General features: G+C 44.5%; 1 protein-coding gene across 2 annotated transcripts in view; it reads right to left on the bottom strand.

Moving 5' to 3' along the window:
• Window positions 1-13648, bottom strand: part of GSK3B (glycogen synthase kinase 3 beta) — a 702432-nt gene that overhangs the window by 474632 nt on the left and 214152 nt on the right. The window lies entirely within an intron of this gene.

Genomic DNA, 13648 nt, shown 5'->3' with positions numbered 1-13648 from the left:
GCTGGGTGATGCTGATGCCCGTTATGGAAGACGTTGCTGCTGTCGGTTACATATCATGTTACGCTGGGTGATGCTGATGCCCGTTATGGAAGACAGTGCTGCTGTCGGTTATATATCATGTTACGCTGGGTGATGCTGATGCCCGTTATGGAAAACAGTGCTGCTGTCGGTTATATATCATGTTACGCTGGGTGATGCTGATGCCCGTTATGGAAAACAGTGCTGCTGTCGGTTATATATCATGTTACGCTGGGTGATGCGGATGCCCGTTATGGAAGACTGTGCTGCTGTCGGTTACATATCATGTTCCGCTGGGTGATGCAGATGCCCGTTATGGAAGACTGTGCTGCTGTCTGTTATATATCCGGTTACGCTGGGTGATGCAGATGCCCGTTATGGAAGACGGTGCTGCTGTCGGTTATATATCATGTTCCGCTAGGTGATGCAAATGCCCGTTATGGAAGACGGTGCTGCTGTCAGTTATATATCATGTTACGCTGGGTGATGCAAATGCCCGTTATGGAAGACGGTGCTGCTGGCGGTTATATATCCGGTTATGCTGGGTGATGCAGATGTCCGTTATGGAAGACTGTGCTGCTGTCGGTTATATATCATGTTACGCTAGGTGATGCAGATGCCCGTTATGGAAGACTGTGCTGCTGTCGGTTACATATGTTCCGCTAGGTGATGCAAATGCCCGTTATGGAAGACGGTGCTGCTGTCGGTTATATATCAGGTTATGCTGGGTGATGCAGATGCCCGTTATGGAAGATGGTGCTGCTCTTTATGAAGCTACTGCTGTACAGGTTAGTGATGTCACCACTGCCTCCTCCGTCACATATGCAGGTTATATGGTTGAGATCAATGCTATGGCAGTGGATATTTGGCTTATTTGTGCATCTATTTAGCACACATTTCAGAAGTCGCTTCACAATTCATGGGCTGCGCTATGTTTTGGCTCATAGAGCCAAGCTGGAACCCTGGCTCAGCTCTTCCTGTAATTCTCCAGCTTGTCCAGCTCTGGGTACGGATGAGTCGTGTAGAGGAAACAGTGAGAGCCCCGGCAGCCTCTAAAAGCCCTTTCAAAGTACCAACCCTGGAGGTTGCAACAGTTGTTTCCAGGAGAGAAAGCCAGCTGTATGCTGTGGCAGCTGTTAAGTGCAGCAGCTCGAGACGGAGAGTAAGAGAAGGAGTTAACAACCTTGCACACATATTCCACTTAGAGCAGGGCCATAAATGATTCACGGCATACAAACCTTCGGGGGCGGGGGATAACGGAGACCAGAATATGCGTGACACTTTCCAACTGGAAAAGAACTGTACTGCTAAGGCACCACCAGGTCCAGCACCCTAGAATCTCAATCCGGCACCACCGGGTCCTGCTCCAACACTACACAGTTGCACCATGGCACCACCGGGTCCTGCTTCGGTACTACAGTCACAGTCTGGCACCACTGGCTCCTACTGCAGCACTCCAAAATTCCCCTCCAGCACCACCCGGCCCTGTTCCAGCAATGCACGTCCCACCGTGGCACCAGCGGGTCCTGCTCCGGTGCTACAGAGTGCAGCTCCGGCACTATAGAGTCCTACTCCAGCACCGGCAGGTCCTCGCCAGCATTACATAGTCCCACTCCGGCACCACGGTTCCTGCTTCAGCATGACGGACTCCCACTCTGGCACCAGAAGTGTACTGCAGCACAACATTGTCCTGCTTTGGCACTACAGTCTGACTCTGGCACCATCAGGTTGCTGCCTAAGAGTCTCTCCACTGTGCGAGCCCCTAGATGTACCCATTTCATTAATAGTGTTCGATATAGTTCAAATCTAACACCAAGAACAGTAGAGTACCTTACAGAGGTTTTTAAATTATTTTTTAAACACACTTGTATTACACATTTCAAGCCCAATGAGAAAAGCTGACTTAGTCAATCACACAACTAATTTGAAGTTTGCGGGGTTGGTCCCAGCTCATCCCAGACCGTCGTAATCAGCTATGGCATCTGTATGGTGTGGTCAGGAGCGCCCGTGACCCAATCTTTTTAACCCTCCCCTTGGGCCCTGCCAAGTATGCAGCTTGAGGAGCACATTCGTTATGTTACCATTACATCGCAGATCTTACTTTGTGGGACCTTAGAGTAAAGGTAGGTACACTGTGGACTTTACATCACACATGGGTTTTTCAGTACTTTACATCGCAGTATTTTACTTCCCAGTAAGTATTTCTAATTGTTAAAAGTCACATGTTTGTAATATATGTTTAAACATGTTTTTACAAATGGTTAAAGATAAACACGCCTAAATGTACTATGAGGAAAGGACAATTTAAAATAATGAATAAATAATTAATAAGTAAAAGTATTACGTTTATTATCAATAATGTAATATAATACATAAATCCTTTTAATTAAAAAATATATTTATACAAATTTGGAACATTATACACTAGGCTATAAAAATTATAATACTAGTTAATAAGGCAACAGGAGTCCATGGTGTAGTGCAGCCTCCTCCCGTCTTACAAAGGGCAGGGAAGCCTGAAATTAAATGGAAGCACTAGCTTAGAATTTTCAAGAACTACCTCACTGCCATAGATGCTGCAGAATTAGTCCTTCCAGGAAAATGGCGCTACTATTTAATCATCTTGGAGTTGCTGGACAGAGAGTTTTTGATAACTTACCGGTAGTCTTGGCACCAAATTGGCAGGCCGATGTATGGAATGTCTATTTGGAAGCACTGAAACGTATGAGCAAACAATACTCTGAGGAATCTAGTTTCCTGTTGGAAAGGCATAACTTTTTAAAGAGGAAGCAAAGCAGTGTGTAGACAGTAGGGGAGTTTATTGCAGCTTGGCATGTACTTGCAACAAAATGCGAATTTGAGAACTGTGTTGAGACATGTATAAGGATCAGTTTGTCTTTAATTAGGTTTCAAAACTCAAGAAAGATTGCTTAATCCATTTTTAGGGAAAGCGATAGATCTTGCTAAAAGCATAGAAAGATCTTTCATTTCCTCACTAGCTTTAGCGAACCATGAAGGGTTGTCTCCTGTGGTGTACATCAAATTCTAGTTTGTGCTTTGAATGTGAAGTGTGGGAAGAATAAGAGGTGGCAATCTTGTTTTAGGTTTGGCTACAAGGCTCACTTAAACAGTGGTACTTGTCCAGCTGTAGGCAAAAGATGTAATGCATGCAAGAAAGTGGGTCATTTTCATTCAGTCTCTGGACCGCTAACTAATATGAAATCGAATTGTGTTTATGTGAAAGTGTGTTCATGGGTTTTCAAAAGTGTTAACTCTTGAAACTGATGAGGTGGGTATAAACAGTAAGTTAATAAAATGCCTTTGTGTCAAGCAACAATAGATGGTCATGAACTCCTTGTGATGGCGGATTCTGGGGCTATTATCACGGTGTAGGCCGACGCAACTTTTTACAAAATGTGACCAAAGACATTTCACTTGGAAAAAGCGGATATCGATCCCAAGGCTTTCGGAGATAAAGCTATAGATCTTATTGGGTATTCTGTGGTGATCTTGGAGTGTTTGGGTCTGAAAATCTGTACTAAAGGTTATGCTGCTGTGAAAGATAAAGGTACTGTTTGTTTTAAGGACTTGGCTAGGTTGGGCATGCTGTTACAGCCGGGGCAAGAAAATCCCCTTGTTCTTCATTATGTGTCTGTTCTTTGTGTGGATAATGGGTAAGATGTACTACAGGCTATGGTAAGAAAATGTCCTGATGTGTTCAAAGATGAGATAGGCACTGTTAAGGGATCAGAATATTGTATCCAATTAAAGTTAGATATCACAACTGATTCATTGCGTAAGGCCTGTATCGGTCAGTGTCCGTAGCGATCTTAAAGTCTTATTGGACAAAATTTGTGTTGACTGAGCGATCCAGAGCACGGATTCCTCTAAATGGGTTTCTCCTATTTAAGCCAAAAAGGAGTGGGGTTTGTGTTCATGTGTGGATTTGAGTTCACTTAATCACAACATTCTGGTTGACTGTCATCCCCTACCTCAAATACAGGAGATGCTGTCTAATGTGGGGGAGACAAAGTTCCTTTCCACTATCAATCTGCATTTAGCGAACCATAAAATTCCCTTTAGTAAGGATTCTGAGGTTCTTACAACCTTAGTCATGCCCTTTGGCATTTACAAATACTTGAGGCTTCCATTCGGATTGGCATCGGCTCGGAGTGTCTTCCAAAAAACCATGGACGTGTTCTTTGGAGAGATGGAAAATGTACATGCTATCCGGAATGATATCCCTATTTTGACCAAGGATAAGGAGGAACATTTGGTTGTGTTGGAAGGAGTTTTGACAGCCCTGCATGATAGTGGCATGATTGTTAAACCTGATAAGTGTAAGCTGCTGGTTCAGCAGGTGGACTATCTAGGACACCATTACAGCTAATGGAATTAAACGTAAGATCTACAATCTTGCGGTTATAAAGAAGGCTCCTCTGCCTTCTGACAAGGATGCGTTACAAAATTTCAGGGACTTTGTGAATTTTGTGGTTGTCCAGGGGTATGCAATCATAGCTCTTGAGATACATCCTTAATAAGGGGGTTAAGTTTGATTGGATTGCTGAGGTGAATGACACGTTTGAATCTGTGAAGAAGTTGGTTGTTAATGCTCCTGCCAATAGCCCTTTTGTTTGAGAGCAATTGCTTTATCACTATGTGTCAGCTTGAAATGTATTGGCACTGTTTTTGGGCTCAGAATTGGAGAGAAAGATTACAGTTTATTTTGCACTGAAAACCATCTATGGAAAGTCTAACTAGGGGAGGTAATAAGATGCTGATTGTGACAATACAGTCGAGTGATATAATGGACCGAAGGAGACTCGAACCGGAGCACGAGATACTACATCTGACCCGATTGGCAGAAAAAACCAATCTGAAAATGGCATAAATAACCAAGCACAGTATTACCAAGAGGAGGAGTCCTAGGACATTGCAAGATTCTGAATCAAAATACAGCAATTTAAAACACATGGGCTTGGCTCTTGTTTGGGCAGTCCAAAAAATCCGAAACTAGATTTGGGGTCATTCTTTTGTGGTCTATACAGACCATACGCATTTGGCTTATCTCTTAAGGTGTAATGGTTTAGGAAATGATTCTGCTCTTCTTGCTGTGCTCTTATCCCAGTTACAAAAATATAATATGCAAGTGAAGTACATGCAAGGAGGGCAAAATGTTTGTGCTGATGGTCTTTCTGGTCTGTCTTTAGCTAATTATACGACCTGTGATTTGGAAAGTGATGAGTAGGAGTTTGTTGTGGGTAGTATGTGGGTACTATGGATGTAGTTACGCCTTTCAAAGGGGTCATCTTTCTCCTTGTTGAGAAGAAGGAATCCCAGGTATAGACTTGCTCCCAACTGCTTGATTTCATTCCATTCAGGATGGAAATTCTCCAGTGATTCTGTTGTGGGTAGCAGAGTTAAGTCCACGCAGGCTAAACAAAAAGGGCTATTTCAATAAGGAAAAAAATGTCAAGGATTTAGAGCTTTTCCCTACCAGTTGAGTATTGATTAAAATGCCCTTTTGGTCAGGAAGGGAGATTCAAAGTTCTCAGCCTATTAAGGTTCTGAAAGGAAGTAAAAGTGCTGTCTTGTATCGAAAAGGTTGGCGAAATAGAAATCATTTGGTCCCTATTTTTGAACATCAAGTTTAATTTATGGTCGTTCTTAAGTTCTTGCTAATGAGCTTGATGGTGAAGCTTGAATTAATGTGGATCAGAGTGCTTCACTTGCTCGTTTGTGTGATGATGGCACATATTGTAAAGATGCTGTTGCTTCAAATGCTTCCAGATCTGGGGTGATGTTACCAATGCCACTGAATCTGAGAAGTTGAATCCTCTCGGCACACAATGTGTTAGTGATGTTGAGTATGTGTCTAGTACACGTGTTCATCATGAAAAGATGTTACGTCTCAAACATTTAGACTATGATTTCTCATAAATGTAATCTTGGTATTTTATTTTGTTGTTCTTTTCAGGGGGGGGGGGGGAGATAATGAAACGTGCTGGTATTGGTTTTGCTTAGGTTCTTATTTACTCTGCTGTAATGTTTTACTATCTTGCTACATTCCTTCATCTCTTTTCCTGATGTACCTTGCATCACCATCATTATTAGAATGCTCTGTGTTCTGATTCCTTGACTAGCAGAGATCTGAGACGAGTCTGATGTTTTTAGTTGCTTGTCTTGTCGTGGGTCGTTGGATACAAATTACATTCTATCAACCATTCCTGCATGTCCAGCTCCTTATGTTCCCCGACCTCAACACCACAGCAGCGCAACAGGTCCCTTTATAGCATTTCATGATATAATCTGCTTAGATAGTTAATGCACTGGGCTGTCCAATCTGAGATTGTGTGTGTAGATGTGGTCCTGAGCTGGTATTGATGGAGGGAGAGAGAAGTGGAGAGATCCGTTATCAGCCCCCATCTATGACCTCTAATTATATGTTGAGCCTGTTAAATACTAATCAGGTGGTTATTCTGGGTGGGAAGCTGGGGATGGACTGTCTGACTTTTTTCACCCTGTTGTCTCAAAATCAGTATCCATAGCCTAATGCCCCCGCACCCATTCCACAGCGACACTCTGGGAAAAAGCTAATGTGCTAAAACATAATTTGCCCAGATAGCTTGAAGTTGTTGCGAGAGAATATGGCAGTGCAGAGAAATTAGCGCTGGAAAGTAGGGTGGCCAACTTTCCATTAACACAGGTTTAATTCCATAAAACCCTTCTCAGTGACAAATACTACAGTAAAAATTCCCTGGGAAAGGTAGTTCCTTGGTCTGCCACCCCAGTTGTGGTCTAGTGGATTAGCTGGAAACTGTAAACCTCAATGAAATGGTTTTTATTCCTGGTTTCCCAATTTGGACGCAGTGTGTGCTCTTTGGCAATCACTTGATTAATGTAGTTCTTGGATTACTATTTTGGAAATATTGGGATCATTTACAGTCAATACAAAAGCTGCTAATAAGCATGTGGTTAAAGAATACAACTGGACGTAATATTACTGGGGATGAGGTTTAGGCCCAGTCTCATGGTATATGCAGTAAAATGGTTAGCTAAAGTTATAGCCTTTGGAGCAAATTGTATTGGGTTCACTGCTTTAATGACCTTTAATGACCTGGCACATATCTCTCTCTCTGCCTATGTGTAGGAAAGGGCCCCTTTTTCGCATGGTTTCCCCCCACTTTTTGCCTGGCACTGGTTGCACGTTTTACTTGGTGTGCCTTGGGTCCCTGACAATCAGGTTCCCAGGACCTGTGTTCTTTCCCAAAGCTATACCTCTGTACCCACATCTAGCACCTCTCTGGCCAAAGGTAAGCCCTTTCGTAAAAGGTACCATGGGCACCAAGGGCACTGTGAGCAGGGAAGGCCTCTAAGGGCTGCAGCACCTATTGTGCCACCCTTAGAGGCCCTGCACCTTAACACCCACACACTGCTATTGCAGGCTGCGTGTTTTGGTGCAGAGAAAAGTGAAAGTCGACATCGCACACATCCCTGTGTGCCATGCCTGCAACCCACTGCCTGGGACCTAGGTAAGTCACCCCTCTAGCAGAGTGCACTAGCCCCAGGTGAGGGTACATTGGCATGAGCCCTGTACCCTTACAGTGTCTAAGTCCATTCTTAGACAGTGTAGTAAAGCCTTAAAGAGTATATGGTCTGTGAGTGGGTCATTACGAACTTCACAGCTCCACAATGGCTTTACTAAAACCTGGGAAATTTGGTGGCAAACTTTTCAGCACATTAAACCCACAATGATGCCAGTGTGGGATTTAATGTAAAATGTAACCAGAGGGCATCATAGATATGCCTCCTGAAAGACAACCAGGCCAAGTGTGGTTCCTGAATGGCTGCCACAGACAGGTTTCTGGGCCCCTGGTTAGATAGCCTCCGCTCTCTGGGTCCAGAAACAAAGAACATCCTGGGCAGAGGTGTCATGCCTCCTCCCACAGGATGGGCTGGTTCCACGAAAAGGGAAGCTTCTAAGGCCCGCTGCCTTGGCAAGCTGTCCCTGCCTTTTACTGCCCCAGCAACTGGCTTCCACCGGTTCTGACCCCCAATTTGGGCGGGAGAATAGGCAGGAAAACCAAGCTAGGAGGAGAGGTGTGCCCACCTTTGCCAACCCCACCCCTCAGGTGGGAGGGGGGGGCGAGGTGAATCGCACATCTCTGTGCCCTCCATCTTGAAGATGAAAGGCCCAACCAATTAGGAAGAGGCTCATGCATAATAGGGGGTGTACTCACTCCAAGGAAGGGACCCATTGGTCCCAACCTGCCACCCCTGTAACACCCCTAAATTTAGTATTTAGGGGCTACCCTGAACCTTGCCTCCTGAGATTTGAGGAAGAAAGAAGGACAGAAGAAGAGGATACCTACTGCTTTGGCCCCAGCCCTACCAGCCTGTCCAAACTCCGACCTGCCTACAGTGAAGAAACCGGCATGTCCAGCAGCGCCCACAGCCCGGAGGACCTGCCCTGCACTCACCTTACAGTCTGTCTCCCGTGAGCATTGGATTTGCTCAACAAAGACTCCAAGAACAGAACCCGGACTGCGGCACCGCGGTTCTGCACCACTCTGCACCAGACGCCCATGGCCCGATCTCGAGTGGCCCAACACCACGAGGCTGTTTCCCTACCGATCCTGACCTGGGATGAACAATTGTTACTTACCTGTAAACAGGTGGTTCTCCAGTATTGGTGTCTTTCATAGATTCACATGCTTGAATATTCCCCGTCGTCGGAGTGGGAGTCCCACGGTAAATAATATAGCAATATATACAGCCATAATATATATATATATATACATAAGTAATCATATAAAACAGAGATATAAGTAAGTAATAACATCAAGAATGTCCCTATATGAAATTTCCATAGAGATACATGGAAAGAGAAAAAAAGACATTCGTAGTCTATCTCTGTCATTATGTTAGTCCGAACTCCGGCCAATCAGGCGCCAGCTCCTCTCTAGAACCTTCTCCTCAGAGCTCCTCACCTCAGATTTTCGTAGCACCATAGTGACTCAGAGTGTATGAGGAGAAGAGAGCCTCTGAAGGGAGGAGGGAGGGTCGCATGTGAATCTATGAAAGACACCAATACTGGAGAACCACCTGTTTACAGGTAAGTAACAATTGTTCTTCTCCAGTATTGGGGTGTCTTTCATAGATTCACATGCTTGAATATAGAATAGCTAGCAGTAACAATATCATTGTTTCCATGATCACACAGCTTCGAAATTGTAATGACAATCAATCTTCTTATGCATATGACAGTACTGAATAACTGTAACAGTATAAATGCATCATTATGTCAATTATAAATGGAAACAATATGGAGGAGGGAAGGAAGAGGCTCATCTTATTTAAAAAGATTGCGAAGCACTGCCTGCCCAACTGCAGCATCCTCCTCGTTTAAAGTTGTCAAGCAATAGTGTCTTGTAAACGTGTGTCTGCTCGACCACGTAGCTGCTCTGCAGCTCTGATGCAAAGGCACTCCAGCAAATAAAGCAGTTGAGGAAGACATTGCTCTGGTGGAGTGAGCCCTCACTGGTGACTGCAATGGCTTGTTTGCCTTTTGATGGCAGAAGACGATGGCAGCTGAAACTTAACGTGCAATAGTTGGTTTCGTCACTGGACGACCTTTGTGAAAGCGTCCATAAACTATGAATAGTTGATCAATCCTTCGTAAAGCAGCCGTTCTGCTGATGTAGAATGTTAAACCTAGTTTCACATCCAGGGAATGTAATCTCTGCTCCGTAGGAGTTTGCGGATAGCAAAGAAAGTTCTTAAAATCACTGGTTCGTTAATATGAACGTCTGAAGGCACCTTCAGCAAGAAATTTGGATCTGTACGCACTACTACAGAATCTGGTTTGAACTGTAGGAAAAAGGTGGATTTATTGTAAATGCATGAATGTCACGGACGCGACGTGAAGACGTTAGCGCCCGAAGAAAAGCCACCTTCCATGTTAGATACTACAACTCGACCTTGTGAATCGGTTCGTACGGTGGTCTCATTAGTTGAGCCAATACGATGTTCAGATGCCACAATGGAGGAGATTTACAAAATAACCCCTAGACGAATTGATGGATAATCCTTGAAGAAACAAAAGGGAAGTTGAACCATCCTGACGGAAACGGAAAATTGCCGCCAGAAAAAACCCCTAAAGGTTGCATGAGAGAAACCCGGAGTTAGCTAAATGCAAGAAGAACGGTAAAAATTGTTCTGGTGTGGAGTGAAAACGGGTGCACCCCATTAGATGCACACCAGTGGGGAACACTTTTCCACTTTAATTTGTACGTTTTCACCGTAGAAGGAGCCCTCGCCTGAGCTAAAATGTCTCTACAGTCCTGTGGAGTATCCAAATGGGCAAATTCACAGTGCTCAGGTTCCAAGCTGATAAGCTCAGTGAGGAGGGATTCGGATGACCAATTTTCCCCTTGTCCATCGTGAGTAGATCTGCACGAGGCTGTAGAATGATTGGTTCGGATTGAGACAATAGGAGTAGTTCTGAGAACCATGCCTGCCGAGGCCAACGGGGGGCTATAGAAGTAGATGGCAAGGTTGCCTCCGCATCTACCACAGAAACTCGAGGTACGAGTGGGATTGGGGAAAGAAAAAACGTAGTCAAACAGATCGTACCAGTCCATCAAAAGGCATTGCCCAGAGATCTTTTGTGGGGAAGCCAGCTTGCGTAATCACGGCATTTCCGGTTCTCTAGTGTGGCAAAGAGATCCAGCTGTGGGCGACCCCATCGTTGAAATATCCTCTCTAGAGTTGGTTGATGCAACTCCCATTCATGGGTCGATGAGGAGGACCCGCTCAGGGAATCCGCCAGGATATTGGATACCCCCGGTCGATTAACTGCTGCATATCGTGATGCGATGGTTGATAGACCAATCCCAAATCGACTGAGCTAGTCGAGACAGTTTCGGAGATTTTATCCTGCCCTGCTTGTTTATATAGTGCATGCAGGTTGTATAGTCTGTCTGTATCAGGACTGATTCTCCTTGGATTAAAGGATGAAAAGCTTTGAGAGCCAGCAATATATAGCCATGAGATCCAACCTGTAGAAGTGCCAGGTTTTTTTTTTTTTTTTTTTTTTTTTTTTTTTTTTTTTTTTTTTTTTTTTTTTTTTTGACATATTGACCATTTTCCTTTTATTGATAAAAACCTCCAAATGAGCACCCCATCCTTCCAGAGAGGCGTCTGTTATTGTCATGTCTGGTACCATTGTCAGAAGAGAAATGCCTTCCGTTAGATTTAACAGTTGCGTCCACCACCTTTGCGCCAACTTCATCCGATCTGTGACGTTTACAACATCGTTCAAAGAACCTGTAACCTGGCGTTCTTGGACATCCAGTACTCCTTGGATGGGGCGTGTCTGTAATCTGTAATGAGGGATCAATGCAATGCATGATGACGCCATTTTCAGAAAGGACTTCAATATTCTTACAGAAACGGGTCTTTTTGATCTGATAAGGGTTACCAGTCGGAGAATTTTTTGAAGACGGTCTTGGGAGAGAAGTGCCCTTGCTGACACTGTGTCTAAAGTTGCTCCCAGAAAATCCGTGCGATGAGAAGGCAGTAGATGGGACTTTGTGGTATTTATGGAGAGCCCTAAGGCGCGAAACCACCGCCTGTCAAAGATGTGTGTGTTGTAGAAGTTGAACTTTCGATTGTGATTTTAGGAGATAGTCGTCCAGAAATGGAAAGATCTGAACACCCTGGAACGTAGGACGCTACCACAGGGGCTAGCACCCTTGTAAACCCTCGAGGGGCCGAGCGCAGTCCGAATGGTAAACTTTGAACTGGAAAATCCCCTCGACCCACTCGAAAACGAAGAAATTTCCGATGTTGTCGTAGTATGGAGATATGTAAATATGCATCTTGGAGGTTGATTGTTTCCATGAAATCTCCTTGTGAAAATAATCGCAAGATCTCTACATGCGTTCGCCTACGAAAAGAATGTTTCTTTAGATACCTGCTGAGAGCCCTCCGATCTAGAATGGGCTTCCATTCCCCCTTCCTTTTGGTGATAAGGAAGAATCGGGAATAAATCCTTTCCCTCTTTTGAAATCTTGGTACTACTCCTATGGCTCCCTTGTGTTATAGAAATTGAACTTGTAACAGTTCTTTGATATGAGCCGGTGGCAGTCCGGTAGGTGGTGTGGGTGGAGGGAATTCGATGAACTCCAAAGTGTGACCTCTTGCTATAATTTCCAAAACCCAACGGTTCCTTGTATGGAGGACCATTGAAAATAGTACCGATAGATTCGATCTCCAATTTTCTGGGACTGATGGAAGTCATGTCTCTTAGGAGTGTAACCCTTGTAAGAGGATTTTCCTCTGTAAGTCTTGGAAGACTGCTGTCGAGAAGTTTGCTGTTGGTTAGAGGAATATCGGTTTGAACCCTGGTTATAAGGTCGATATTGATTGATTCCTCTTCGAAAATAGAGGTGCCGCGTCCGCGTGCACCCCGAAAGGGTTGTTATCAAAATTGCAATGTGCCCAGAGAGCGAGCAGTATCTGTATCTTTCTTTATCGATTGGAGAGCTTCATCCACCTGATCTCCGAATAAAACCTCTTCTTCGTCATATGCCATGGTCTTTGACGGTTCCGGCAGTTGCTCAACTAGTGTTGACATATCCGCCCATACTTGACGGTCCTAACGACCCAGGATGGCCAAAGCATTAGCCGCTCTCACCATGGTGGAAGCCATCGAAGAGAATTTTCACCCTATGGCATCCAAACGACGTCGACCACGATCAGGTGGTGCAGTGATCGTAGATGCAGGGTTTCTAGCCCGGCGTTGCTCTGCCTGTGTGACTACAGAATCTGGCTTCGCTTGACCAGTGAGGCACGCTGGTGCTCCTAATGGTGATTTGTACCTTTTTCTCCAATCAAGGCACCCGTGCTGGAAGACTATGAGGCCTCCATAATCTTTTTGCCTTCCTCCCCAATAAATTCGATTATAGGGATTGTATGTGTTTGTTTAACAGGCTGATCTTTGAAATCGTACAGGAAATAATCCTTCGTTAATTTGAACGTTAGTGCTGTCCTATCCCTTAACTGGTGGAACTTGCATATCAACAGGTGGTGAGTCACCAGGTAGCACCGGAGAGGGAGATGGTGTTTGGGCATGATAGTTATCCCACTCCGCCATACCATCATCATCATCATCAGCATCGCCACCATCATCGAGAATCTCACCATCCTCCCTGTCCTGAGGAATTTCTTCTTCTTCTTCAGTATCATGAGGAGGTACTGTCCGAGTTGAAGAATGTCTCAGCGGTACTGTAGGTATTACCACAGAAAGTATTGGAGCCGGTACCGGTTCCGATATAGTTGTTGGCACCACTGGAGTAAGCGGAACCACAGACACTTGTGGTGATAAAGGAAAAACCGCCGATTATAGTTGTCACAACCGATTCAGCTAAACCTTCTTCTGAATCTTGATCTGAGTCAGTGGTAAAACAATGGTTAAGGAAGGCGGGAATCCTCCACCGATATAACTTCACCCGACCTTTGTCAAGTACTCGGTGGTAATGGTAATAAAGGAACAGCAGCAAAGGACGAAGTAGTCGCTGTATATGTCGAAGAGATTTGGATTTTTAATGACCTCTGTGCAGAAGTC

The sequence above is a fragment of the Triturus cristatus genome, chromosome 8 (genome assembly GCF_964204655.1).
Source record: "Triturus cristatus chromosome 8, aTriCri1.1, whole genome shotgun sequence".
In the NCBI taxonomy this organism is placed as follows: Eukaryota; Metazoa; Chordata; class Amphibia; order Caudata; family Salamandridae; genus Triturus; species Triturus cristatus.
This window is presented reverse-complemented; position numbering and strand designations above follow the sequence as displayed.